Source organism: Mytilus galloprovincialis, chromosome 13 (genome assembly GCF_965363235.1).
Source record: "Mytilus galloprovincialis chromosome 13, xbMytGall1.hap1.1, whole genome shotgun sequence".
Classification (NCBI taxonomy): domain Eukaryota; kingdom Metazoa; phylum Mollusca; class Bivalvia; order Mytilida; family Mytilidae; genus Mytilus; species Mytilus galloprovincialis.
In genome coordinates, this window is record NC_134850.1 from 73,938,308 (window position 1) to 73,966,238 (window position 27,931).

Consider the following 27,931-nt stretch of genomic DNA (forward strand, 5'->3'; position numbering starts at 1 on the left):
GACCTTTCACGTTGGTAAAAATTTATATCGAAATTAAAACATTAATTATCTCCTCACTTTATATTTAACACCACTCTCAACCTACTTAAATTGTCCTGATTTACAATTAAAAGAAAATATTATCCTCCACACACATGATAATGAAAACACCGAGGCATAATTTACAATTCAGATTTGCATAAAAAAAGTTCTAAGGTTCACGTATTGACTTTTTTTTTTTTAGAAAAGCAACTTGTTTTTCTTTAATTTCCTTTTCTCATACATGTCTTAGTTTTTCTGGGGTGAAAATGAAAGAAAAGATTTGAAATAAACTTTTGGATGTTTTTTTTTTATTTTAACTGATTTTGATATGGAAAGAGTGAATAGGCCAGGTGAAAAAAGGTAATATCAACACTTTTCGGAACATCTGTTAAAATTTTCTTTTCAATCACGTTGCTACTATGTACTCATTAAACCCCAGTCCCACTAGACCACGATCGCACTACAATCACAGCGATCTAAAACAAATTCAGATCATGGTGATGTCGCGGTATGAGCGGCGTGAAAATGTATATTATCGTTGCTTTCACGATGCTGCTACGTTCTCATTACGCTTCTACAACGATCCCGCTACGATTATACCGAGTTCTCATCGCGCTTATTCTGGGACCTCACTACGCTTATGAAGATCTTTCTACGCTCATCATGTTCTCACTACGACCATACCACGAGCTATTCGATTGAAACACGATCTTACCACGCTTCTACTGCAATTATAACACGTTCTTACCAAGATTTTACTTCGTTCATACCTATCTTACTACGTTCTTAGCAATAACGTTAGCATCGTGTTCCATATCAATACAGTTCCATTTCTTCTATTTCTGATTAAAACGTAGATTTCTCGGAAACAATGCAGTCATACCATCAAAATAAACTAGAACATGTGGGCATAGTGGTAGGGGACAATAAGTCCTAATTACATACAGACAATCAAAACCTGGAGACATTTAATATATTTTAAGGGAAAATGACAATATGAAAATGAGAATGATGAACGTAGTCAGGTCGTAAGAAAAGAACGATGAGGGCAACAAGGGCCTGCCAGAATCGTACTAGGGTTTTGAACAGCGTGGTGTAAACGTGGTATATACGTAGTGGAAGTGTAGTTGGGTCGCGCTGAGAACGTGATGGTCGTAACGAGGTCGTAATAGCGACCTTATTGCGCTCTCACTACGCTTCTACTACGACCTGATTTCGTCACGACCGGACCACGATTGTTTTGAACATGTTCAAAGTTGGCCACATTCATCACGATCTTGAAGACCGCACCATGACCGTGATACGACCTTACTGCGATCTATATACGATCGTCAAAATTTTCATTTTTTTTCACAGATCGTACTGCGAGCGTGGCCTAGTGGGACTGTGGTATTACGCTTCTATGTAACGTTCTTGCTATGATTATACCAAGTTCTCATTACGCTTATTCTGCAACCTCACTATGCTTTTCACTATCTTTCTACGGTCATCACGTCCGCACCACGACCAAAGAACGATTTATCCGATTTCAACAGGGTCTAATCACGCTTCTACTGTGACTATAGCACGCTTTTACCACGACCATACTACGATCATACAATATTCATACCGCAATCTTACTACGCTCCAAGCATAATTACTAAAAGTCGACATACGGTTCAACATTGACCAGAACCAAACTACACAGCTAGTTATGAAAGGCCCCGACGTACCACAATGTAAAACGATTCGAATGAATTAACCATGCAATGGTTTGATGTAATTATGAAACTACAAACTAACAAACAAAAATAAAATACAGTTTTATGAAAATATTTATATGAAAAAAGAAGCATAGGAATACAGTATATATACTAACACAAAACAAAAGACAGAAACGGATCAATATAAGGTCATTAGACAAAAATCAACATAAATAAAATTCATTTTCGTGCTCACGTTGTTAAGGTATGAACGGCATCAGTTATTAAAAAAGCGACAATTTGAAACGTTGAAGGTTCCATGATTGATTGTTATTTAATAACGTCTAGCTGCAAGTACTTCATAATTGTTCAGTTAGAGAACGATTTAACAATATAAGAAAGCAATAATTGTGTCCTATAATGGGCCTGTCCGGGATGAAGGATGGGAAATCTAGACTGGGAGATTTAGATATATTGAATAAGGACAGACATTCAGTCTTACAACGGGGCCGTCTGCGGACCCAACACAGATTATTGCGAGTAAACAATAAATTCAGAATCTTCTTTTGGAATCATAGATGTCTATTGAAGCCAATAATCAGTGGTCAGACTCTTTACATTACATGCAATTCATAGGTAGAACAAATAAAAAGACGAGAGTCTCCTTTGCCCCTCTCCAAATTTCTTTAGAATAAAAGAAAAACTGAATATAATGTATACTTTGTAATATATTCATTTGCATTTTGATTTGTCTTGATGAATGAATGGAAATAATGCGCACATTTTTTGTTCAAGTAATTGATTTAAAAGTGTATTTGCTGCATAGATTTTGATATTCGATTTTATACAACATTTCTCATAACTATTCAGCGTTTATTTATCTACTTAAATCACGCTGTTATATCTTGTCCACTATATTTTCGGTCGGACAAATAGCAAAATTGCCGAATGAATAGACATTTTTTACTATAAATTAGAAAGAAAGAAATAAATAAAAGAAAGGAAAATTTAGCAAGTCTGCATTTTGACCTATAATGGTTTACTTTTACAAATTGTGACTAAGATGGAGAGTTGTCTCATTGGAACTCAAACCAAATGTTCTTATATTTATAAATATTTTTGAATATATGTCATCTTCTATAGATTTTTGGAGTTCCGCTAATTGTCAGGTTCTTGTTTAGAACAATGGAGTCGCCATTATCACAACACCTTGCTTTTACAATACATTAGTCGCTTCTTTAACACTTTTCTTTATTTGCCTTTCATATTTTTCATTATGAAGACATTTTAATTTCAAAAGACAATAAAAGATGTTTGATCAGATAAATGAAGTAACACCCCAGACAGTAACTTACACTTTTACATAGTTTATCTGATAAACAGTTACATTGCCGTTCCCTCTTAAAGGACGTTGACCTAATGAATTTCTTTAAATAGTAAGTAATACAAACCTTTTAATGTGAATTAGTGCACATATCAAAATGATCGGATTTATTGCAACTAGCATCAGTGGGAATACCACATTTGAATGAACAGAGTTATATTGGTTTAACAAATAGCCGATGCGTTTACGGCAGCTGCTTTGGTTTATCCGCATAAAAAATAATACGGATTAGTTTCAGATACTTGTGATATAATCAAGCAAGTGATAATATCAACCTATCGATATATTCAATCTATATATCATAGAGCATGTAATATTCTCATCACTACCACTCATTACATAGTAAGTGACCCCCCCCCCCCCCCCCCCGCGATGTTTTCAGATCTATCTTTTCAAACGCATTTAAGTAACATAAATATAAATATTTTTATATTTGTTTGGCAGTTTATCTGATACTGTGGTATAATGTTTATGGTGTTATCAACCATGTAATTATACAGCCGTGCCATTCTATGCATCAATTGCCCTCTTAAATAAATGTACAAAAATTGTTACTTGTTAACGACCTTCAAGATAAAACCGCAACCTTGATAACTGTGGATTTTGAGAAACACTGTTATTATTTATGGTTCTGCTTTTAATATTAACAACGATAACAATCATTTCATCATAAAGTTCGAAACAATTCCGTCAACACGTACCATTTCTACACTTTCCAACTCTTTTACATAAAACCACATTTCATACATACAAAGAAAAATATATTTAATTCTAGGTATTTATTTAGCCCACATTCTATATCCTGCTACTATCTCCTTTCAAATTTTTAGTTCGTATTACAAAACAAAAATAGAAAAAAAGAAGATGTGGTATGATTGTCATAGAGACAACTCTGCACAAAAGACAAAATGACACATAAATTAACTGCTAAATATGACACCATACGGCCTTCAACAATCAGCACTTTTTTGTATTATGTGACCTTATATCAAACTATCACTAACATTATTTAAAAAGATAACTTGTGTTGTAAGTTGATATACTAAATCAATTGCGACGTTCGGTTAAAGTCTATGTGTTCTTTGTCTTACATTATTGAATTTGTTTATGTTCCAGACCTTAAGAGTTTTAAATTGTGTCAATGTTGTACATAAAATAGGGAAAAAATTAAGGCTGAAAATGCACTAAATGTTTATATTCAATTCATTCATGTGAATATCTGTTAAACAATGGAACCGGTAGAATACTATTGAGAATATTTGTCAACAATCTGGTGTTTTAATAGACAAAATGTGAATATTCGTTTTCAATATAAATATATGGTGCATTTTTGGCCTTGATTATTTTTCCCTATTTTTTCCCCATACACACACACATATATATATGTCGTGTACATGTTATTATTGTGTACCCATTATTACTTGTACAACAATTTTTACGGAGGAAAAGATAATAACTTGACGTACAAATCATAATGATTATTCTTCCTTGGCCTATTTCCTGTATACTACAAATCTTTCACTTTAAACAAATAATTTATATTAAGCGCATCAGTATAAACTTGTAACATGTTAGTTTTTTGTATTTTATAAATATGGTGGCCATTTCGTACAGTTTAGTAGGGTATCAAAGGATGAAAATGAGAAACATCACAGAAAAGAAAGTTAATGATGAAATAACTAAAGTTAAAAGGTTAAGTACCAAAAACACAGCACTTCAAAAATATTTCTCAAGATGACATGATGTTTTGAATGTAGCAGGAATTAATAAACTCATTTGCAAAGAAGACGAAATTATTTATTATTGTATAGTTGATCAACTTTACCCTCTGATTAGAACAGCACACTCTGGAGTTCACATTGGTCATAAAGGCATACACATAATACTTATAAGGAGTTAAAAAACACAATTTACCAACATAAGCAACAAGAAGACCTCAAAAACCTAAAAGTATGGACTGATAACTGGGGAATGCGGTTCAATGCAAAACAAATGCTTCATCCTAAGCATCAAAAACAAGAGCCACAAATTCTACAGTTCAAATGGACACATATTACAATAAGTCCAGCATAACCCGTACCTAGGCCTACACATTTCAGAAGACCTTAAATGGACCATCCACATATCAAACGTGGCTAAGAAAGCAAATTCAACAAGAAGAAATTTTGAATACTGCCCACAAGATTGTAAAAAAACCAGCTCACATCTCGCTCATCATATCAACAATGGAATATGGAGCCATAGTATGGGACACCTACACGGTGCAACAAAATTGGTACCGTTGATTTTATTACTACCACTGGGTCGATGCCTCTGCTGGTGGACTATTAGTCCCCGAGGGTATCACCAGCCCAGTAGCCAGTACTTCGGTACTGGCATGAAAATACGGATTTTTTGTGTTATTAAAATTTGCTGTTACAAAATATTAGAAATTATTATAAATTAAGGAATGTATCTCCCTCATGCAAAGCTCTGATTCCTTTCACGAAATTGGCTATACTTTTTTGACCTTTTGGATTATAGCTCTTCATCTTTTATATAAGCTTTGGATTTCAAATATTTTAGCCACGAGCATCACTGAAGAGACATATATTGTCGAAATGCGCATCTGGTGCAACAAAATTGGTACCGTTGATTTTATTACTACCACTGGGTCGATGCCTCTGCTGGTGGACTATTAGTCCCCGAGGGTATCACCAGCCCAGTAGCCAGTACTTCGGTACTGGCATGAAAATACGGATTTTTTGTGTTATTAAAATTTGCTGTTACAAAATATTAGAAATTATTATAAATTAAGGAATGTATCTCCCTCATGCAAAGCTCTGATTCCTTTCACGAAATTGGCTATACTTTTTTGACCTTTTGGATTATAGCTCTTCATCTTTTATATAAGCTTTGGATTTCAAATATTTTAGCCACGAGCATCACTGAAGAGACATATATTGTCGAAATGCGCATCTGGTGCAACAAAATTGGTACCGTTGATTTTATTACTACCACTGGGTCGATGCCTCTGCTGGTGGACTATTAGTCCCCGAGGGTATCACCAGCCCAGTAGCCAGTACTTCGGTACTGGCATGAAAATACGGATTTTTTGTGTTATTAAAATTTGCTGTTACAAAATATTAGAAATTATTATAAATTAAGGAATGTATCTCCCTCATGCAAAGCTCTGATTCCTTTCACGAAATTGGCTATACTTTTTTGACCTTTTGGATTATAGCTCTTCATCTTTTATATAAGCTTTGGATTTCAAATATTTTAGCCACGAGCATCACTGAAGAGACATATATTGTCGAAATGCGCATCTGGTGCAACAAAATTGGTACCGTTGATTTTATTACTACCACTGGGTCGATGCCTCTGCTGGTGGACTATTAATCCCCGAGGGTATCACCAGCCCAGTAGCCAGTACTTCGGTACTGGCATGAAAATACGGATTTTTTGTGTTATTAAAATTTGCTGTTACAAAATATTAGAAATTATTATAAATTAAGGAATGTATCTCCCTCATGCAAAGCTCTGATTCCTTTCACGAAATTGGCTATACTTTTTTGACCTTTTGGATTATAGCTCTTCATCTTTTATATAAGCTTTGGATTTCAAATATTTTAGCCACGAGCATCACTGAAGAGACATATATTGTCGAAATGCGCATCTGGTGCAACAAAATTGGTACCGTTGATTTTATTACTACCACTGGGTCGATGCCTCTGCTGGTGGACTATTAGTCCCCGAGGGTATCACCAGCCCAGTAGCCAGTACTTCGGTACTGGCATGAAAATACGGATTTTTTGTGTTATTAAAATTTGCTGTTACAAAATATTAGAAATTATTATAAATTAAGGAATGTATCTCCCTCATGCAAAGCTCTGATTCCTTTCACGAAATTGGCTATACTTTTTTGACCTTTTGGATTATAGCTCTTCATCTTTTATATAAGCTTTGGATTTCAAATATTTTAGCCACGAGCATCACTGAAGAGACATATATTGTCGAAATGCGCATCTGGTGCAACAAAATTGGTACCGTTGATTTTATTACTACACGGTAACCAACATAAATAAGCTTGAAAGAATACAACGTCAAGCGGCAAAATTTATAACCAGAGACTACAAGTCAAGAGAGGACAGACATGTCTCCAAAATACTTGCCCAACTGGAACTAGAAGACCTCAAGACTAGAGGAACAAGCCAAAAGTTAACATTTATGTACAAAATGGTTGAGGGGCTGATTCCAGCTATCCACCCAGACAAATTTCTAAAACAAAGCACGTTCTAAAAGAAACATTACTGCCAAGAAATTTGAAGAATACCGAGCAACCAATATTGTGGAAAAACAAGTAAAGAACCATACTAAGTGTTTTGACATTCCACCAAGCAAAACACCACAATACTCAAATTCATTTTTTGTAAAGACAGTGATCGCGTGGAACCAGCATGACGACATGAACAACTGACACTGGTCTAAATGATTAAGAATTGTGCAATTCCATAAAAAAAACAAGAATATAAATGATTATAACTAAAATCCAACTGTCTGAGAACAATTGAATATTTCCATCGATTGAAAAATAATAATTCAAAATATTTTGAAGAAGAGTTCCATTTTAATTAACCCTTTCAATGACTTCGTACAAGTCATTACTCTTACAAAGTTTTTGTACAGGTAATAACCTGTACAAAGTAATAAAATGTACACGACATATATAAACTGTATCTATCTAACACAATCATAATTTATAGATAATTTATCGAGCAGAACACAGCAGGTTAGTTTATCAATGAACCCAATGCATTGATGATGACATAAATGTTTACAAATATCTCTTCATTTCAATTTGAGAAATAAAACCATCAAAGATACTATTTTAAATTGTGTAACCTGTTAATGCATAATTTCACTGAAGGTGGTCTTAATTAATACATTATAAATAAACGCACCGATTATTATCAGCAAAAGCCTCAGCAAAAGCAATAGTGCATTGATAATGTGTTTCTAATTCCTGTCGAAATAGATATCAAATTTGAAAAAAAATATCAAATCGACAGGTTAAAGGGTTCATTAATTACGTCAATTTTATATTAATGTTATGTGACTAACAGAATACGGAGAAAGTAAATGTAAAACACGAAACGACAGAGATTCTTAAGTGAGAGGAATACGTTGATAATTCAGTTGTAAATATCAGCGGTATGACATGGTTATGCATCTGGTATACGTGTTACTTTATAAAGCAACGAATGGTGATTGGTTGCAAAGTCTAAGAGGGTGTTCTCCTCTTCCCTTACTATGGTTTCCTATTGGATAACTGATATCTGATTGGTTTGTGAGTCTATACAGGCTTGCTTAAGAATTCAGACCACATCAATAAATGAATTACATGCTGCCTTCTGGTGATTTCTGTTGATCTGTAAGCATGGCTAAAGAGAGCAAAAAAAGACAAACAAAAAAGGCGATCATGAAAAAGGCCTTCTCTCAAAAAAATAGAAATATAAGGATTCACTCTCTCAATAGGAAAAAAATAAATTGAAACGGCACATGAATATGTTCAAATATTCACGACTGAAAAAAACAATAGAGAATGAAATTTTGTTACTAGGTGCATGAGTAAAGGATATAGTATCTCCCTCGACGAAATTTGCCAAATCTAGTAGTAATTCAGATTTCAATTGGTTAGCGTCACATTTGTTTTATGAATTGATTCATTACATCTATCAATGTTTTCGTCTGTTGATTTCACGGACGCTATCACGAATTGATTGACCGTTATGGAATAGCCGTTTCACAGATGAAATCGGATCATTATGTATATTTGATATGTCTTTTTTATATTAATTTTTAATCAAATTAATTCTGCCAGGACAGTTTAATTTGATTAAAAAAATGGCTGAAATTGCCGAGAAAAGTTTACTTATAATTGAAATTTTCTCTAAAACAACTCTCTGGCATCATATTTTTGTACGATTTTAAAGTTTATTAAATATTCATTCTAAAAATCTATAATTTTATATTTTGTTCATCTTAAACGAGCTTCAAAGTTATTGTGAAACTGCATATTCTAGAGGTGGCGTGAATCAGATGTGGATACTTAAAAATTCCAAAGATCTTTTAGAGTACATACAATCTAACTCTCTTTCATCTTGTAACAGTATTAAAACACTTGACTTTTCTACTCTTTTGACTTACATCTAGAAATTGACAATGAGGGTCGGTTGAAAAAAAAACTTTACGACAAAAGAGATGATTTCAGCTTTCCAATTGTGAACTTTCCATTTCTAAGTAGCAACATTCCAGCAGCACCTGCATACGGGGTATATATCTCCCAATTGATACGATATTCCCGTGCTTGCATTTCCTATCATGATTTTCTTGATAGAGGGTTACTGCTCACAAGGAAGCTATTAAACCAAGAGTTCCAAATGGTAAAGTTGAAATCATCCCTTCGTAAATTTTACGGACGCCATCACAAGTTGGTTGACCGTTATGGAATAACCGTTTCACAAATGATATCGGATATGTTCCTTACGTCGTAACTACAATCCCCTTCCCTTTCATGAATGTGACCTACCGAATTAGACTATTTACCGGATTTGTAATCACATAAGCAACACGACGGGTGCCAAATGTGGAGCAGGATCTGCTTACCCTTCCGGAGCACCTGAGATCACCCCTAGTTTTTGGTGGGGTTCGTGTTGTTTATTCTTTAGTTTTCTATGTTGTGTCATGTGTACTCTTGTTTTTCTGTTTGTCTTTTTTCATTTTTAGCAATGGCGTTGTCAGTTTGTTTTAGATTTATGAGTTTGACTGTTCCTTTGGTATCTTTCGTCCCTCTTTTAAAGTTAAAAAAATCTGCCAGGACTGTAGCCTTTTACGTTGGAAATTTAGTTGAAATCATTTCAAAATCAAAATACAAAGTTAAATATCTTCTTCAAAATAAATGTCTGGTAAACAAATTTAGTTCATTGGAAAGTTTAGAATATACGCTTTTTGAAAACAAAAAATTATATGAACTTTTATGTCATTAACACCAAAAAAATATGCCTGGACAGTAGCCTACTCCCTTATTTAAGAAATAAATGACTGAAATTGTCGAGAAAAGTTTACCTATAATTGTTATATTTTCTTCAGCACAACTGTCTGGCATACTATTTTTGTACGATTATGAAGATTATGGAATAATCTTTCTATAATCTATGATTTAATATTTTTTGCCTCTTTTAAAGGTAAAACAATCTGCCAGGACAGTGGCCTACTCCGTTAAATTTCAGTATTAATTGCAGAAATTAACAACGCAATTTTTAAATATAATATTGGAATAGTTTCTTTATTGCTATTGTCTAAATTGCAATTTTGATACTAATAAAGTAAAAGCTAGGCCAAATCATAAAATAAAAGAAATAAAATAAAAGCGAATAAAAAAATTTGCCAGGACAGTAACTTATTATGTCTTAACTTTTGGACAAATTTGTTTCAAATCAAAATCGAAAGTTGAATAGATTATTATTTTTTGTTGTTGTTATAATCGTTGTAAAGTTTTAGCATTAAATTTTGGGAAAAGATAACAAAATTTATTGAATAATAGAATAATTCCTTAAAAAGCGGCCTATGAGTCGTCTTATACATTGTAGCTTAATTACTTAGTTGGCACGTGCTAAACTTAACGATTTGTCATCGAATCTGTGTATTTATATATTCTGTTATGTCAACCGTAAAGCGAGCGTATGATAATGAAGATATTTAGCTTTAATTTTATATAAACTAATTGATCTTATATTTACAGATAAAATTTAATGCAATATATTGTGGGATGTTCGCAGTTGCAAATGCTGTTTAATTTTGTTTTTACAAGTTTTTCAGGTGGAATGCATGTAGAACAATTAGAACAAGAATAGAATATCTTGTGATTTATTTTTTTGAAAAAGGTAAAGTAGTGTGTTGGAATGTACTTGATTGTGACTGTGCATGGCAAATTTGATTCATTAGATAACATGTAAGGCTGTAAATGGCAGAAAGGAGTTAACTAATGCAACATTCGGAACCTTTTTTTATGTAAGGGGATAAAAAAAGGTGACACTTTCCTGTGCTCTAAACACATTACTTATTAGTGAATAAACACCTTTTGAGAATTTGACACCAATCAGTGACTTTGAAGTTTGTATTACTGTCAAAACATAATTCCGATATATGGCTTCTGCCTGTCATACAATGAAAAGAGATTGATTTAAATCAACAACTAATGTTTTAATAACCACACCAATGTAATGATGTTTTCTAAAAATATTCTCTTTAATGACTCTATCACGGATAAATTTCAAACTGAAAACTTTTTGAATAGAATTAAAAAAAATCTTTGACAATTTTTGTTCCTATGTAATAGTACTGTCCTGGCAAATTTGTTTTTAATTTATAGTTTTTTTTTACTGATTTAGTCCTATTTAAAAAAAAAAGAATGCCAGATAGGTTGATAAATAAACTATTTTATTAATGATTAAAATAATGTTGATTTCTGCCATTTATAAAACATGAAGCATATTAGGCTAATGTCCAGCTGATAATTCAAACGAGGTAGGCTACTGTCCTGGCAGATGTTTTGTCGTTAATGACATAAATGTTCATATCATTTCATATTTTCTTAAAGCTTATGCTCAAAACTTTTAAATGAACTAAACTTTATTTACCAGACATTTGATTTGAAGAAGATATTAAACTTTGTATTTTAATTTTGAAATAATTTCAAACGTAAAAGGCTACTGTCCTGGCAGAATTTTTTACCTTTAGAAGAGGCAAAAAATATTCAATCATAGATTTTTTGAAAGATTATTCCATAATCTTCATAATCGTACAAAAATATTATGCCAGACAGTTTTTTGGAGAAAATATTTCAATTATAAGTAAACTTTTCTCGGCAATTTAAGCCATTTTTTTCATAAAATTAAACTGTCCTGGCAGATTTATTTTTATTTAGTAATTTTCTATTTCTATATGTTTTTGCAAATGATATAGATAAATACCCTGTTCTTTATTATACAATTTGAATTTTAACAATATGTTGAGTAAAACAAAAGATACAGATAAAAACGTATCGAAAATAACTGTCCTTGTTTGATCTGTCCTGTTTTTAGACCTTTCCTAGGAAGAGACAGGTAAACAACGGGGAACAAAGCAACGCGGACAATCATATTGATATCCCATGATTATAAAAATATCCTTTCGATGTGTTGGATAACCTTTCTATCCGCTTTCTAATAAAAAAAACCCTCTCATTTCCTTTATGATAGCTATATGTGATTGTATAGCCATTGTTTTATGTATAGAAGAATATATCAAATAAAAAAAAGGAATTTTGTTGATATGTATATAAATATCTAGTAGAGTCTAGCGAGTAAAGAAATTTGCTATCTTGGAAAAACAATGCGAATATGTTAGACATATTTTGATTAAAGCTAAAGTCTGATATGAAAACTCTTAAACACGATAATCTGTCATAATCAGACCTGTCTTCAGGCCTTGCGGTCATAAAACTTTCGAACACAAATTTTGTACTCAGACTCAAGAATCAACCAATCAAATTGCTGGATTTCACATTTCGAGCATGATTTTTGTGCTCCGAGCACTGAGCAAAGTTTTATGCCTTCAAGGCCAGGTCTGGTCAGAAGCAGACCTGTACTCGGGACAGGTCAAGAGCAGACTTGTCCACATGTCTGGTCTGGAGCAGACTTGTCGATAGGTCTGCAGCGGTCCTAAAAAAGCAAACCGTAGGTCTGGTCCATCAACGACGAAGTTAACTTGCTTGTCTGCTTAAAAATTTTCAAGTTAACTTAGAAAGCAGTCAACAAGTCTGCTCTAAGTTAACTTTTGTCAAGGTTAGGACCGCACCCATCTGTAGGTTGTGCCTGTCACTCAAACCTTTTCGTATATTAATGAATAATTTGGTAAAATTCTCAAAATTTTAAGACCTTGGTTTATGCTTTCAAGTAAATTCCATTTTTTTCCTAATATTTCTCCTTGTTTTCGGTGTTTTTTTTAAGTAAACTTTATGACATTTTTACCTAGTATGTCTGTTTGTGTTGTTCGCGTATCGTTGTCAATATAATTGAATTAAATGCAACTGTCATACAAATGAGAGGTTTAATTAGCTATCACACCAGGTTTAAACCACCATGGTTTACATAAGAAAATGCCTGTACCAAGTAAGGAATATAATAGTTGTTATCCATTCGTTTGATGTGTTTGTGCTATTGATTATGTCGTTTGATTAAGCACTTTCAGTTTTAATGTTTTCTTGGAGTTCAGTATTTTTGTGATTTCACTTTGTAGTAAATACATGTATTTCAACCTATAAAAATCTAAAACTGCGAAAGAAGATAATATATTTGGCATTAAAGCAGGGAGCAGTTTTAAAATTATCTAGATCAAATACATTATAAGTAATTAATCATATTCAGAAATATCTTTCTTAGACCCTTATGCTTTACAAAATTGTTGACGCATTATTATAATAAGAATTGAGATCGAATACTTGGCAGATGATCTTTCACGAATGAATAGCTATTAAATAAATATTTTTAAATACTTTGAAGGCTACAAGCTTCTATTAAAATTATAAATTCAAAATATAATCTCATTTCCATAGACGTCACAGACATTCATTTGCAGGCTTGATACCAGATTTTAAGTTGACACAACAGTGAAAAGTCGTGCTACTAAAATCTGAGGATGTCAGTTTCAGAGATTTGTTTTAATCAGAGGTTTATGTTGATAGAGTATCATTCATAACTCCCCAAAAACAAGATATTTATATCAACTTTTACTAATCTGTTTGATATGTATTTCTTTTCTTATGAACTTATGTTAAACACTCTTTTAATCTGTCTTCATCATGTTTATGTTTGGAATAATAAGGTTTACGGTAAATGAGGTGATTATTGTTGAATTAGAATATTTTTGGTATTTTTCGCATATCTTTAATATAACTTCTTTTTTTTCCATCAGCGGCAGTAAAACATGGGCGTATAATAGTGTTAGTAGGTAAGCATATATAAGTTAATGTTATCTTATAGATTAAGACGACAGTAGTTTATCGAAAATCCGATGTATTCATTAACTGAATTTTCCTCAATGATAACACGTAAATAAACTCATCATAGATACAAGGATTAAATTTTGTATATACGCCAGACTACAAAAGGCTCACCAATGACGCTCGAATCCAAAAAAGTTAAAAGGCTAAATAAAGTAAGGAGCATTGAGGACCAAATTCCCAAAATTTTTGCCAAATACAGCTAAGGTAATCTATTCCTGAGGTAGAAAAGCCTTAGCATTTCAAAAATTCTAAAGTTTTGAAAACAATTGATTTATGAATATGACCATATCAATACATTTAATGTTGGTGTCGTTGATTTGGCCTTTTCATTTGTATGCATGATTATTGATCACCAAAACTGTCCATTGTGGCTATTATACATTACCCTTTATATGATGAGCAGCTGTCCTTATATCATACGCAAACACAGCTTGAAAACGTGCAAATATCCTTTTATGATGTGCAAATATCCTTAGCATAAATGTTTATATACTTATAAGATGTGCAAATATACGTATATATTAGGTGCGTTAATCCTTATCTGATGTGCATTTTTACCTTATATTATGTGCAACTATCTAGATTATATGATATGATTGTACCAGTATATGAAATGGAAATATACGTGTATGATGTTAATAGATCCTTGTATGATGTGCAAATATTATAGGATTAAACTAATCTTTTTTTTTTTAGAGTTTATTGATGTGTAATACATATTACTCCTCAGTTACGCTCAGATAAAAATAGTAAGCAGGGGTGATTTACTCACAAATTGAATACAAGTATGGTAATTTTGTGAGTGAGAGCCCAGGTTTACATATCAATCACCTCAAGACAAAATGTGTTTAATCCTTATAATTATTCAGTCAACCATTGGCAAATTGTAAATATCGTTTTTTTTTGTATTGGCCTCTGTATTTTTCATCAAAAGCAGAATGACATGTCGTTACTAAGGAACAAACCGTCATTTTAACTTCCTAAAACAATAAATGTCCAACGAATGCAACAGAATATAAAACCTAAAAGCACCTACCTCTGAACCTTCATTTTAATTAAATATTATCTAATTTGAAGTGTACAAGTAACGAAATAATATTTCGCTTGAAAGTTTTCATTCGTATGACGTCGTGTCTTGCTATGACATAAATTCACATAATCATTCGTATAATTTCCCGGAGTTTCATACGAATTTCCATTTTATACATTTTCAAAGTTGTTTCTTATTTCGTATTTATAACTATTGATGGAAATGTCCCTTGGTTTTGGAAGTCTTTATTTACTTCTTGGTTTTAATTGTTATTGTCTTTCATGCATCATTTCTTTTCTGTAATGTATGCCTTAAAATAGAAAGATCTAGAAACAAATATTATGGTTTCTGTTTTTCAATCTCATATTGATGAAAACCCCGGGATCCATGCATGCATGTATATTGCACATCAATATATCACAGTGAAGGTGAAACAAAGAGAAAAATTATCATTGGCCAATCCAATTCAATTATTTATAGATATGCAAATCATATAAGAATTATACTTAAATGCTGTAAAAATATACTTATATGATTAGCAATTATCTTTATATGACGATAATGTTCTATATATGTTTGATTGTGTCTTTATATTATGTGTTTTCAACATGATTTAGTTCGGATTTCTTCATACTATGATGTCGAAACGTTCTTATATGATGTCGTTGTTATGGTCATTTAACATGGTTCATTATTAACATATTAACGAGACTATCCATTAACAAACAATGGTTACAGGTCCTCTTGGATTTTGCATAGAACATGAACATTTCTTTTAATTCGAATTTCGAACTCCTTTTATGAACTGTCCTTGTGTTTCTTAAATGATTCACAAACATTCAAAAACATGATTGTACTTTTTATTGTGAACTTCATGCAGTTATGCACAAGCCACTTTGTCTCATGTTCTGACTTGAAATACAAAATTTATGCTATTAGTTCAAGAACACCATTGCAAATCAGCATAAAGCAAATTTTTTACAGGAACATTTCAGCATTATATTCTGCTGATTTACGAAAAAAATCAGACAAGGAGAAAGATTGAATTATTCGAGCTACAAAATTGGCAGTTATTTATTTCATTTTTTTTTTATAAAAAAAATTACAAATGAGTTTAAAGACTTTAAAAGATGATGCAAACACATTTATATTATTTTGCGAGCCTAGCCATCATGACAAATTTAGTTTTCATCTCTTGTCGTCTGTCTAAATGTACTGGTAAACAGCTGTCACAATTACCTTATTGCTACATCATTCACAAACAAGGTACCCTAGTATATTAATATATTTAAGAACAGATTGTCTCAAAGATCAGTTTTAATTTATAATTGCTAGTTTATTACAAACTTCAATATAAACATATTTAATTCAAATCATCTAAATGGGTATTTACGTATTATTTGTTCTTGCTGTGACCTTTACTTTTTCATCCTTTTACAATCTACCCCACACATATGTTATACGTTAAGAAATGTATAAACTATACATTGGATGGGACATAAATACACTGTAAAAAAGAAAGGAACGTGTCAAAATCATAATGTTTGAAATATAATTTTCATTTCAATGTATCATTTCTACAGCAAATACCAGTTAAATCATTATACAATTGTTCAGGAGTCTCATGCTTTACTTTTTTGTTCTTAATCATCAAACTTCAATAAATGATTAGAACGTAATACGGGAAATACACTTTTTTGTATTGAACACAAGTATGGATAAATGGACAATTTATTAGCAAACATTACTAACAAGACTATTTAATCAGCGAATTCGGATTCTTTTCGAATCAACATAAGCGTTTTGCACTTGAATGACTTCCAAGGAAGACAAATTCAAATAACAGCCCTGTATCTTGTTTTTTGTATATTTCTTATGTATTTACTCTTTAAGCAATACATAGCTAAATCTTTATTGATATACACTACAAACTGCTCAGAGTCTGAATTGACCAGTTTTTGTGCTCGACCAGTAAAATCGAGCACACATTTTACTGGACTAGTCTCGACATTGTCTCGACTGTACTTAACTGTACTTAAGTATACTCGACTAGGTCTCGACTTTACTTAATTAGTCCGATTAAGTACTTGATGATCTTGGTGTAGTTTAAAATGGTCTTGACTAAAGCTCGACCTGTATCGACCTGTCTCGACTTAGTATCAACCAATCTTACCCTGTCTTGACTAGTCTTGACCTCTAAATTTAGTTTGGACTGGTGTAAATCAGCCCATCTAACTAAATTAAAATATTGATCGTTCAAGATTCAAGCTTATTTGGTAGTTTGATTTATTGCTGTGAAATAAAAGAATTTACTTTTACAATCGGTAAAAATTAAAATTTATTCAATAAATTCAGATAGGCATCTTTATTTTTTCTATAACTTTTTCAAATCAGCTTGGATTTTCATCAAACTATGCAGATATCTTAGATATATATTAAGCTTACTGAATCCCGGGTCATTTTTTGTTGTTGTATTGCTGACAAATTTAAGACTTAAATTAATGTTGATGAAAAAAAGCTAGAATTTGCAATTCGGACAAAATAGAGATAGTACACTTTAATTTTTTATTTTATTTCTTTTTCAAATCAACTTGGATTTTCATCAAACTATACAGCTACCTTGGTGATTTATAAATCTTACTGAATCCCAGGTTGTTATGGAGTTTGGTGTATTGCTGTCAAATTTAAAAATTAATTTAATCTAGATAAAAAAAAACTTGGATTTGCAGTTTGGACGAAATAGATATAGTACACTTTAATTTTTTTTCATAACTTTTTCAAAATCAACTTAGATTTTCATCAAACTCTGCAGCTATTGTTGTAATATATTGATCTTACTGAATCCTAGATTGTTATTTAGTTTGGTGCATTGCTGTCAAATTTCAGAATTTAATTTAGATATATCTTTCCTTATAATTTGGGAAGAAGCATATATAAAATAGATGTATGATTCCTTTATATTTTATTCCTTTTTGATATATATTATATAAAAAAATCAAAAAGGGATGAAACATTTAAGAAATTATTAAAATAGTTCTTCTGATTTGTGTTGCTTTATAAAATAATACCTCCTGCTTGGAGCATAACTTATTAAAAAGATCAAATCTACCAGAGAGTTTTAAATTCTAAATAACATTCATTCAAAGTTGCAACATCCTGTTGAATATACATCGCAAGGCTTTGTGAATTCACTGGTAAGTAATACACGAGTTTAAGAAAAGTAGGGCTTTATTTTTACCTGTAAAACTCACTTGTACTGATGTAATCAAACCATGTATAGTGCCATATCATTAAATTAGACAAAAAAAAAATTAAGATTTGATTAAGATAAATGTTTACTGTAACTTTGGAACACATTTCCTTTTTTTAAAGGTTATAGAGGATTGTTATGAAAGTTCATGATATTAAATTCTTATTTTAACAAAAAAAAGGTGTCTTTTATAAGATTTTATAACTTTTCAAATCAGCTTGGATCATAATGAAACTTTTCAGCTTTCTTTATTATATATTTCTCATACAAAAACCAAGGTTGTTTTGTATGTTGGTGTTTTGCTGTCGAATTTAATGACCTAGTTAATAGGTAATAACATTTTCAGTTTTGACAAAATTCAGATAGATACCTATAATGTAAATATTTAAATTGACAGCAATAAACTAAATTACCAAATAACTTGTTTTTTGTAAGAATAATATATAATAAAGATAGCTGTAGATTTGAATGAAAATCCAAGTTGCTTTGAAATAATCTAAAGTGTACTATCAAAACCTAGCTTTTTTTTACCTAGATTAAATTTATTCTTAAGTTTGACAGCAATACATCAAATTTGCTTGACTGCTTAAAAAATTCTCAAGTTAACTTAGAAAGCAGTCAACAAGTCTGCTTTAAGTTAACTTTTGTCAAGGTTAGGACCGCACCCATCTGTACATAATGACCTATGATTCAGTAAGATCAATATATTACCATGGTATCTGCAAAGTTTAATGAAAATCCAAATTGATTTGAAAAAATTATTAAAAAAATAAAGTATACTATCGGAATACAGTTTGAACTGCAAATTCTAGTTCTTTTTACCTAGATTAATTTGTTTTTTTAAATTTGACAGCAATACACCAAACTTCATAACAAGCTTGAATTTAGTAAGATTTATAAATCATCATGGTCGTTGTATAGTTTGATAAAATCCAAGTTGATTTGAAAAAGTTATTAAAAAAATTAAAGTGTACTATCTTTATTTTGTCCGAACTGCAAATTCTAGGATTTTTGACCTAGATTAATTTAATTCTTAAATTTGACAGCAATACAACAAAAACCAAATGACCTGGAATTCAGTAAGCTTAATATATATTAAAGATAGCTGCATAGTTTGATAAAAATCCAAGCTGATTTGAAAAAAAGTAATTGAAAGAAATTAAAGTGTACTATCTCTTTTTTGTCTGAATGGCAAATCCTAGCTTTTTATACCAAGATTAATTTAATTCGTAAATTTGTCAGCAACACAAAATAAAAACAAAACGACCTGGTATTCAGTAAGCCTCATATATATCTAAGATAGATGCATAGTTTGTTGGAAATCCAAGTTGATTTGAAAAAGTAATTAAAAAAATTATAATGTACTATCTCAATTTTGTCCGAATTGCAAATCCTATCTTTGTTTACCAAGATTAATTTAATTCTTAAATTTGACAGATATACAACAAAAAACAAAATGACCTGGGATTCAGTAAGCGTAATATATATATAAGATCGCTGCATAATTTGATGAAAATCCAAGTTGATTTGAAAAAATTAAAGATGCCTATCTGAATTTATATAATAATTTTTATTTTTACCTATTGTAAAATTATATTCTTTCATTTCACAGCAATAAATCAAACTACCAAATAAGATCAATATTTAATTTAGTTAGATGGACTGTTCTACACCAGTGCAAACTAAATTTTAAGGTCAAGACTAGACGAGACAGGTTGAGATTAGTCGAGACAGGTCGAGCCTTAGTCAAGATCCATTTCAAACTACACCAAGATCACCAAGTACTGAATCAGACTATTTAAGTTAAGTCAAGACCTAGTCAAGTACACTTAAGTACAGTTAAGTACAGTCGAGACAATGTCGAGACTAGTCCAGTAAAATGTGTGCTCGATTTTACTGGCCGGGTACAAAAACTGGTCAATTCAGACTCTGAGCAGTTTGTAGTGATATATATATATATATAATATACTTTTTCACTCTTTTGGTCTTTTGGAAAATGTTGTATGTGCTATATTTAGACCCTTCTTCAACGAAATATGTTTAACATGCACACGTATGAAAATTGCGGTTTTTATCCGTTTATCCTATTAGACTTTTTAAATTCAAGAGTCTATCCAAAATAAAGGTAAACTATATGGCCTCCTAAATACCGTCTCGATCCCTAACATCACTGCAGAGACCGTTTTTGTCGTAATTTTTCGCACCTCATTATGCTGGTATAAGGGGACGACCATTTGATATTCTGGGGGGGGGGGGGGGGGGGTAGGGCTTGAGGATTTGTTTTAGATCGGTTATTTATTTTTGTAATCTAAGAGGACAGGTTCCAAACGGAAAATGCTTATAGGTTTTGAAATCCAACCATTGTTTATAACTGAGCTTTTAATATCAGTATATAGAACGAAAGATACCAAAGGGACAGTCAAACTCATAAATCTAAAACAAACTGACAACGCCATGGCTAAAAATGAAAAAGACAAACAGAAAAACAATAGTACACATGACACAACATAGAAAACTAAAGAATAAACAACACGAACCCCCACAAAAACTAGGGGTGATCTCAGGTGCTCCGGAAGGGTAAGCAGATCCTGCTCCACATGTGGCACCCGTCGTGTTGCTTATGTGATTACAAATCCGGTAAATAGTCTAATTCGGAAGGTCACATTCATGAAAGGGAAGGGGATTGTAGTTACGGCGTAAGGAATATATCCGATATCATTTGTGAAACGGTTATTCCATAACGGTCAACCAACTCGTGATCGCGTCCGTAAAATGTACGAAGGGATGATTTCAACTTTACCATTTGGAACTCTTGGTTTAATTTGGAACTCTTGTTTTAACTCTTGATTAAAGTTCTATACACTGATATTAAAAGCTCAGTTATAAACAATGGTTGGATTTCAAAACCTATAAGCATTTTGCGTGGGATTAGGCAAGGGTGCCCATGCAGTGCGATAATTTTTGTAATTGCTGTTGAAATTTTAGCATGTAGGATCAGACAAGATCATGACCTCAAAGGCTTTGAAATTAAACTTGATGGCAAAACTCACACATTAAAAATTAGTCAACTAGCAGATGATACAACTCTTTTTCTTAGAACAAAACAAGACATTTCAAAAGCACCTAATATGATTGAAACATTTGGAACATTGTCAGGTTTGAAATTAAACAGAGCTAAAACTGAGGGTGTTTGGCTTGGGAAGCAAAAAAACAGCAAAGATAAACATGAAAATATTAACTGGACAAATATACCTGTAAAGAGCCTAGGTATATATTTTGGTCATAATAAAAAGAGTGTCAAAGATTAAATGCTGAAAAACTTTTAGAAAAATCAGCAAAAATTATTCTTAATTGGAAAAAGAGAAACTTAACCATGATAGGAAGGATAACAGTTACTAAATCATTAATTATTCCTAATATTACATTTTTAGCATCTGTCCGAACCATAGATAAAGAGTATTTAAACCAGTTTAAAAAAATGATATATGAATTTTTATGGAATAACAAAACAGAAAAAGTTAAACGCTCCGTACTAAGTTACGACACATTAAATGGGGGATTAAAAATGATTAATTTAGAGAAATACATAGAAACAATAAAAATAGGTTGGATTAAAAGATTAAATGCAGAGCAATTCTTGAACTGGACGGTAATACCAAAATTTTATTTAAACAAATTTGGAAACAATCTTCTGATATTGCAAATGAATCTGGATAGTATAAATTCAATACCAGATATAAAAAAAACTACCAGAGTTTTATCTTGATATAATCAAAGTTTGGATCAAGAACAAAAATAATAATAATTAAAAACCAATTGTTCAGAGAACAATTGAAGGTCTTTCCACCAAAACAATGTATTTTAATATGAAAGGTGTAAAAATAGGTTTAAAATGTCATTTCAATCGTCAAATGATAGCTTATTGTACGCTGATTCCAAAAATATATGCTTTCTAAACAATATTTTTTTAGATAAGGGAGATCATTTCTTACTTCCGGTTTGAAAAACTCTATTTCCGATAATATTTGACTATTTACTTGACACTGATTCCAAAAATATCTTGTTTTTTATACTTTTATGTAATAAAGTACAATAAATAGCTACTTCCGGTTTACACAAGGTCACTTCCGGTTGTTTTTTTAAGTTTAAATGGTTTGATACCGTTTGTCAAAAAGTCTCATGACTTTATTATGTATACAGATGGGGTAAAAGCAAAGGTCAAAATCTAGAACGTGAAATTAAGCTATGACCTTGTGATCAATTTCAAGGTCATTAACCAAGAACCTCAAATCAAAAGACCATAGGTCTTAATTATGTTTAGTTAATGAGTTATATCACCATACGCGTATTTTTAAATACCAAAGGGGAGAAAACTCCCTTTCACATTCAACGTACCCTTGCAATCAAAATTTACGTGTTACGAGATGTCACAACAAACGATTTAGAAAAAATAATTTGTCGATATCTTAAACGTTTTTTGGAAATGAGTGGAAATGAGCCATATTCAAAAATTAGAATATGACCTTGACCTTTGACCTTGACCTAATTTTCATTTTTTTGGACCAAGGACCTCAAATCAAAAGATCCTAGGTCTCTATCAATTATGGTTTACCAGTTAGAAATGCAATTCACTTATATCAAATGAATAAGGGGAAATAACTCTCGTATGGAGCATTCATATCACTTCGGTCAAAATAGGACAAATCATGCAAAGGATATAACGAGCAATTTTGTAAAATAAATTTGTCATAATATTTTACGTTTGCGAAGGAGTTGCGCTCACAAGGAAAACAGTGTTTGGGGAGATTACTCCTACAAAGAAAAGTTTTCAGTTACGCAGGGTAAATTTCAAAAGCGCATCAATTGTTCGATATCATATACCAAATATCTAAGCGACATATTGCAAAACAAATGTTTATCGCAAGAACAAAATTAGGCGGAAGAAAAAAAAAAAAAATTCAGAGAACAATTGAAGGTCTTTCCATCCTTTTTGATATGAAAAGTTGTGAAACTAAGTTTAAAATGTCATTTCAATTGTCAAATGATAGCTCCTAGTAAGCTGATTCCAAAAATATATTGTTTCCATACATTTTTTTTTAAATAAGGGAGATAATTTGTTACTTCCGGTTTGAAAAATGTTACTTCCGATTATATTTAAATATTTATTGAAACCGATTCCAAAAATATCTGGTTCTATATACTTTTATCTTAATTAAGTACAAAAAATAGCTACTTCCGGTTTACAAAAGGTCACTTCCGGTTGTTTTTTTTCAAGGTTAAATGGCTTGATACCTTTTTCTAAAAGTTGTATATCTTTATCATGTATACATATAGAATAAAAGCAAAGGTCAAAATATAGAACGTCAAATTAAGCTATGACCTTGAGATCAATTTCAAGGTCATAAACCAAGGACCTCAAATCAAAAGACCATAGGTCTTAATTATATTTAGTTAATGAGTTATATCACCAAACGCGTATTTTTTAATACAAGAGGGGAGAAAACTCCCTTTCACATTCAACGTACGCTTGCAATCAAAATTTACATCTTACGACATGTCGCAACTAACAATTTAGTAAAAATAATTTGTTGATATCTTATACAGTCTTTGGATATAAGTGAAAATAAGCCAAATTCAAATATTAAAATATGACCTTGACCTTTGACCTTGACCTAATTTTCATTTTTTGGGACCAAGGACCTCAAATCAAAAGATCCTAGGTCTCTATCACTTATGGTTTATAATATAGAAATTCATATCACTTATATCAGATGCATAAGGGGAAATAACTCTCATATGGAGCGGTCATATCGCTTCGGTCAAAATAGGACAAATCATGCGAAGGATATAACGAGCAATTTTGTAAAATAAATTTGTCATAATCATTTACGGTTGCGAAGGAGATGCGCTAACAAGGAAAACAGTGTTTGGGGAGATAACTCCTACAAAGAAAAGTATTTGTTTACGCAGGGTAAATTTCAAAAGCGCATAAACTGTTCGATATCATATACAAAATATCTAAGCGACATATTGCGAAACAAATGTTTATCGCAAGAACAAAATTAGGCGGAAGAAAAAAAAAAAAAATCAGAAGAAAAACAATAGGTCTTTCCACAGAAAAGTGGAAAGACCTAATAAATACCCAAAAAACTACAGACTAATCCGCCAACAAGTTATTTGGGGAAATCAGTGGATAAAATTTCAAGAAAAAACATTATTATTCCAAAACTGGATAGATAGCAACATAATATACATAACTGATATCATAGATGAATCTGGAAATATAACAGAAAGATTTATTAGACAAAAGCTTAATAAAAAAACAAACTGGATTACTGAATTTTTAAAATTAAAAAAAGCTATACCAAAAGAATGGGTTAAAATATTAGCTGAAAAATGTTCAAGAAAAACTAATGTACTAACAGTTAAATTGTGTATATTTATGACAAAGATAACTTTAAACAAAATATAAATTAGAAACAAGCAAAATTTACAAAATACTATTAGAACAAGATAAAGAAATACCAATTGGCTTTTACAAATGGAAGAGACTACTAAATTTTGAAAACATAGAAAATAAAGCTCAAAACATACTAAAATTTGTTCATAATTATTTGAAAGAAAATAAATTTAAAATGTTCAGATGGAAACTATTACATTTTATTCTTCCAAACAAAGTTTTATTAAAACAATGGAAAATATGCCAAAACTCAGACTGTAATCACTGTAATATTACAGGAGATTATGAAAACTTTTTTATTACATGCCACTTTCTTGATAAATTTTGGAAAGACATATTTAATCTGTTAGAAAAAGTTAAACTTGGAAAACACATTTAAACACTAAAAAATTTGATTTGGGGTTACAAAAAAAATGATATAGAATATTATGATATTATTTTTTTTCTTACAGTTATTATATTTTCAATTCACAAAATACACTATTTTTCAGAGTTTAGAACAAAGAAGATAAATGTATTTTCTGTTTTTAAAACTGAGCTTAGAAATAGGCTCGTTCTACAAAACAAATTTTTGAACCATGAAAGAAAAGGAATGTTAGGAAAATTATTTAAGTCTATTTGAATTGTTTGAACTGATAACATGGTTGGTAATGTTATCATTGTGTATTAATTAATTTACTATCTAATTTTGTATTTATTTATGATGCTTGATAGACATTAATTACAATATTTATATTATAATCTGGTACGAGGCATTATACATTACAAAAAAAACCCCCAAAACAGCATAGTTGTTCTTTGATTACCGTACGATTATTATTCTTTCAAATTAATAGCTGTCTTACCTCAATAATGATGTAGATCAAAGATAATTACAATCTTTTTCGATATTGATTGAAAAAAACCGTTATCCGGAAACACATGGAAACTGATAGAAGTCATCCCAAACTCGGATGAACTATGAAAATTTTCCGAAAATAAGGCCAGATAATATAAATACTTTAATATAATTAGAATAGCATTATTTATCTATATTGATATAATATTTATAATATTTTGTAAACGACTAACAATATGCAGTTTATCTACCTAAAGAATCCCTGAACTTCTGGTACTAATGAAACAGGGACCTTCACTAAGATAGCAGTGTCAGTGGAGTAATTGTTAACAGCGAGCAATACTGTTGTTGAATAAAAAAAAATCTGTTTTAATCATTTTTTGACAATATTTTGGTCTCAAAGCAAAATGTATAGATTCAATGTAAGACTTAAGTTTCTAGGGACAACATCAATAGACTAATATGCATGATAAAGCAAACATGTGTTGAAGGCCGTACTTTAACCTATAATGGTTTACTTTTTAAATTGTTATTTGTATGGAGAGTTGTCTCATTGGAACTCACACCACATCTTCCTATATCTATGTAATTCACAAAGTTAAGCCTGTGGCTTCTGTTTCATTTAAACTCATGATCAAGTTAATAACAAAATTACTAAATTACAAAAGGAATGCAACAGTCTATACAGAAGGGCAATCACTGAACAAAAGAAAAATAAATAAGAAACATTGATCCCGAAAAAACAGGGGCTACATCTGAGGGAGAACAGAACTAGCTTCTTGCAGGGCAACGCTGTGAACACAATTAGATATAAAGAAAAGTATTTGGTATTAAAATTTCCTACATGAGGCATTTGCCTCAATGGTAGTAACGGCTCTGTAATAAAAGTGAGGTAAGTGTTCTAGAGAAATATATTCCTCAAGTTAAATGAAACCAATTTGCAGATATTTCAAGTATACTTCAATAATATCTATACTTTTATTTCTTAAAAGATTTGGGAAGTGTTCACGACTTTTTTTTTGGAAAAAAGATGTGAATTTGGTGCCATTTTATACTTTCAATTAGACCTGCTGAGTTATTTATATTCAATACATTGCAAGTCAGGTAATTTATTTTCAAACTACCACATAACAAACCATTTATTTTTGTAATTATCAAGGCCGAGTTATTTATTTTCAAAATCCTCCTGCTCCCCCCCCCCGAATATCAAATGGTCGTCCCCTTACTTCTTTGCCTCAAGTTTATTGTTTTCTGTTTAGTATTAAATTAGTATATATATAAGTCTACAGATTTGCACAACGGCACTAATGTAAGATGTTATTATACGAAGATGTTGTTATCAACTCGTGTTGACAAATATTTCGGCTTTACAAATAGCCTTCTTCAGTGTCAATAGTTTTAACAATAATGATATTAGGTGTAAAACATAGATCAGTTATACAGGTAAATTTTGGTCTTTTGATTTTAATCCATAATCTTGAATATCATAATATAAACAAAACTCGATACTCCATTATACGTGACTGTGTTTATTTACATTAAAAAATGAGTGAAAAACAAACTTTTTAGTATTTCTTATTGATGCCGTTTGGATGATATACATTTGGTTCCTTTATCTAAAAGCTTTCACGAACCTGTCGCTGGGCATCAATCCAGTGAATGCTCTGTTCAATTACTAGATTGTGCATGCGGCTAAAGTCACCAAGTTTGGTACCCGACTGTCTGAAATGCTGAAAAACTGGGAGAAGTGGCTTCTCAGAGATATAACTTTTATGGCCATTGAGGCGTTTGTGGAAAGACTGCTTTGATTAACCAACATATTGGAGGCAACAAACCAAACATTTTAGTATGTTAATAACATTCATACTTTTGCAGGTAACATTGCAAAAGATCAAAAGTTGCCTAACTGTGCAATGTTGATGAATGGTGCATCTGTAGGCAGCATTTGCAGCGTTTTTCCTCACACGAACGACATTATCCAGAAGTACTTTAAGTATCAGACACTTCAGTCCGCACCAGCAGTTTTCGCACACTATTGGGTTCTTCCCTAAACGCTATCATGGAAGGTTTGGGGGGAAATCTTGAATTGTTTGGAATTCTTTTCAACTGTTTTCCAATGCTCACGAATGACACAAAAGCTGTTTTTGTGAGATGGTTGGTAAGTGAGAACACTTGGAGTC

General features: G+C 31.4%; 1 long non-coding RNA gene across 1 annotated transcript in view; it reads left to right on the top strand.

The window, feature by feature from the left end:
* Nucleotides 1-27,931, top strand: part of LOC143057418 (uncharacterized) — a 238,967-nt gene that overhangs the window by 174,058 nt on the left and 36,978 nt on the right. Inside the window, exon 3 of the long non-coding RNA XR_012972719.1 lies at nt 14,083-14,118. This is a non-coding gene — a long non-coding RNA (uncharacterized LOC143057418). The remainder of the gene's footprint in view (nt 1-14,082; nt 14,119-27,931) is intronic.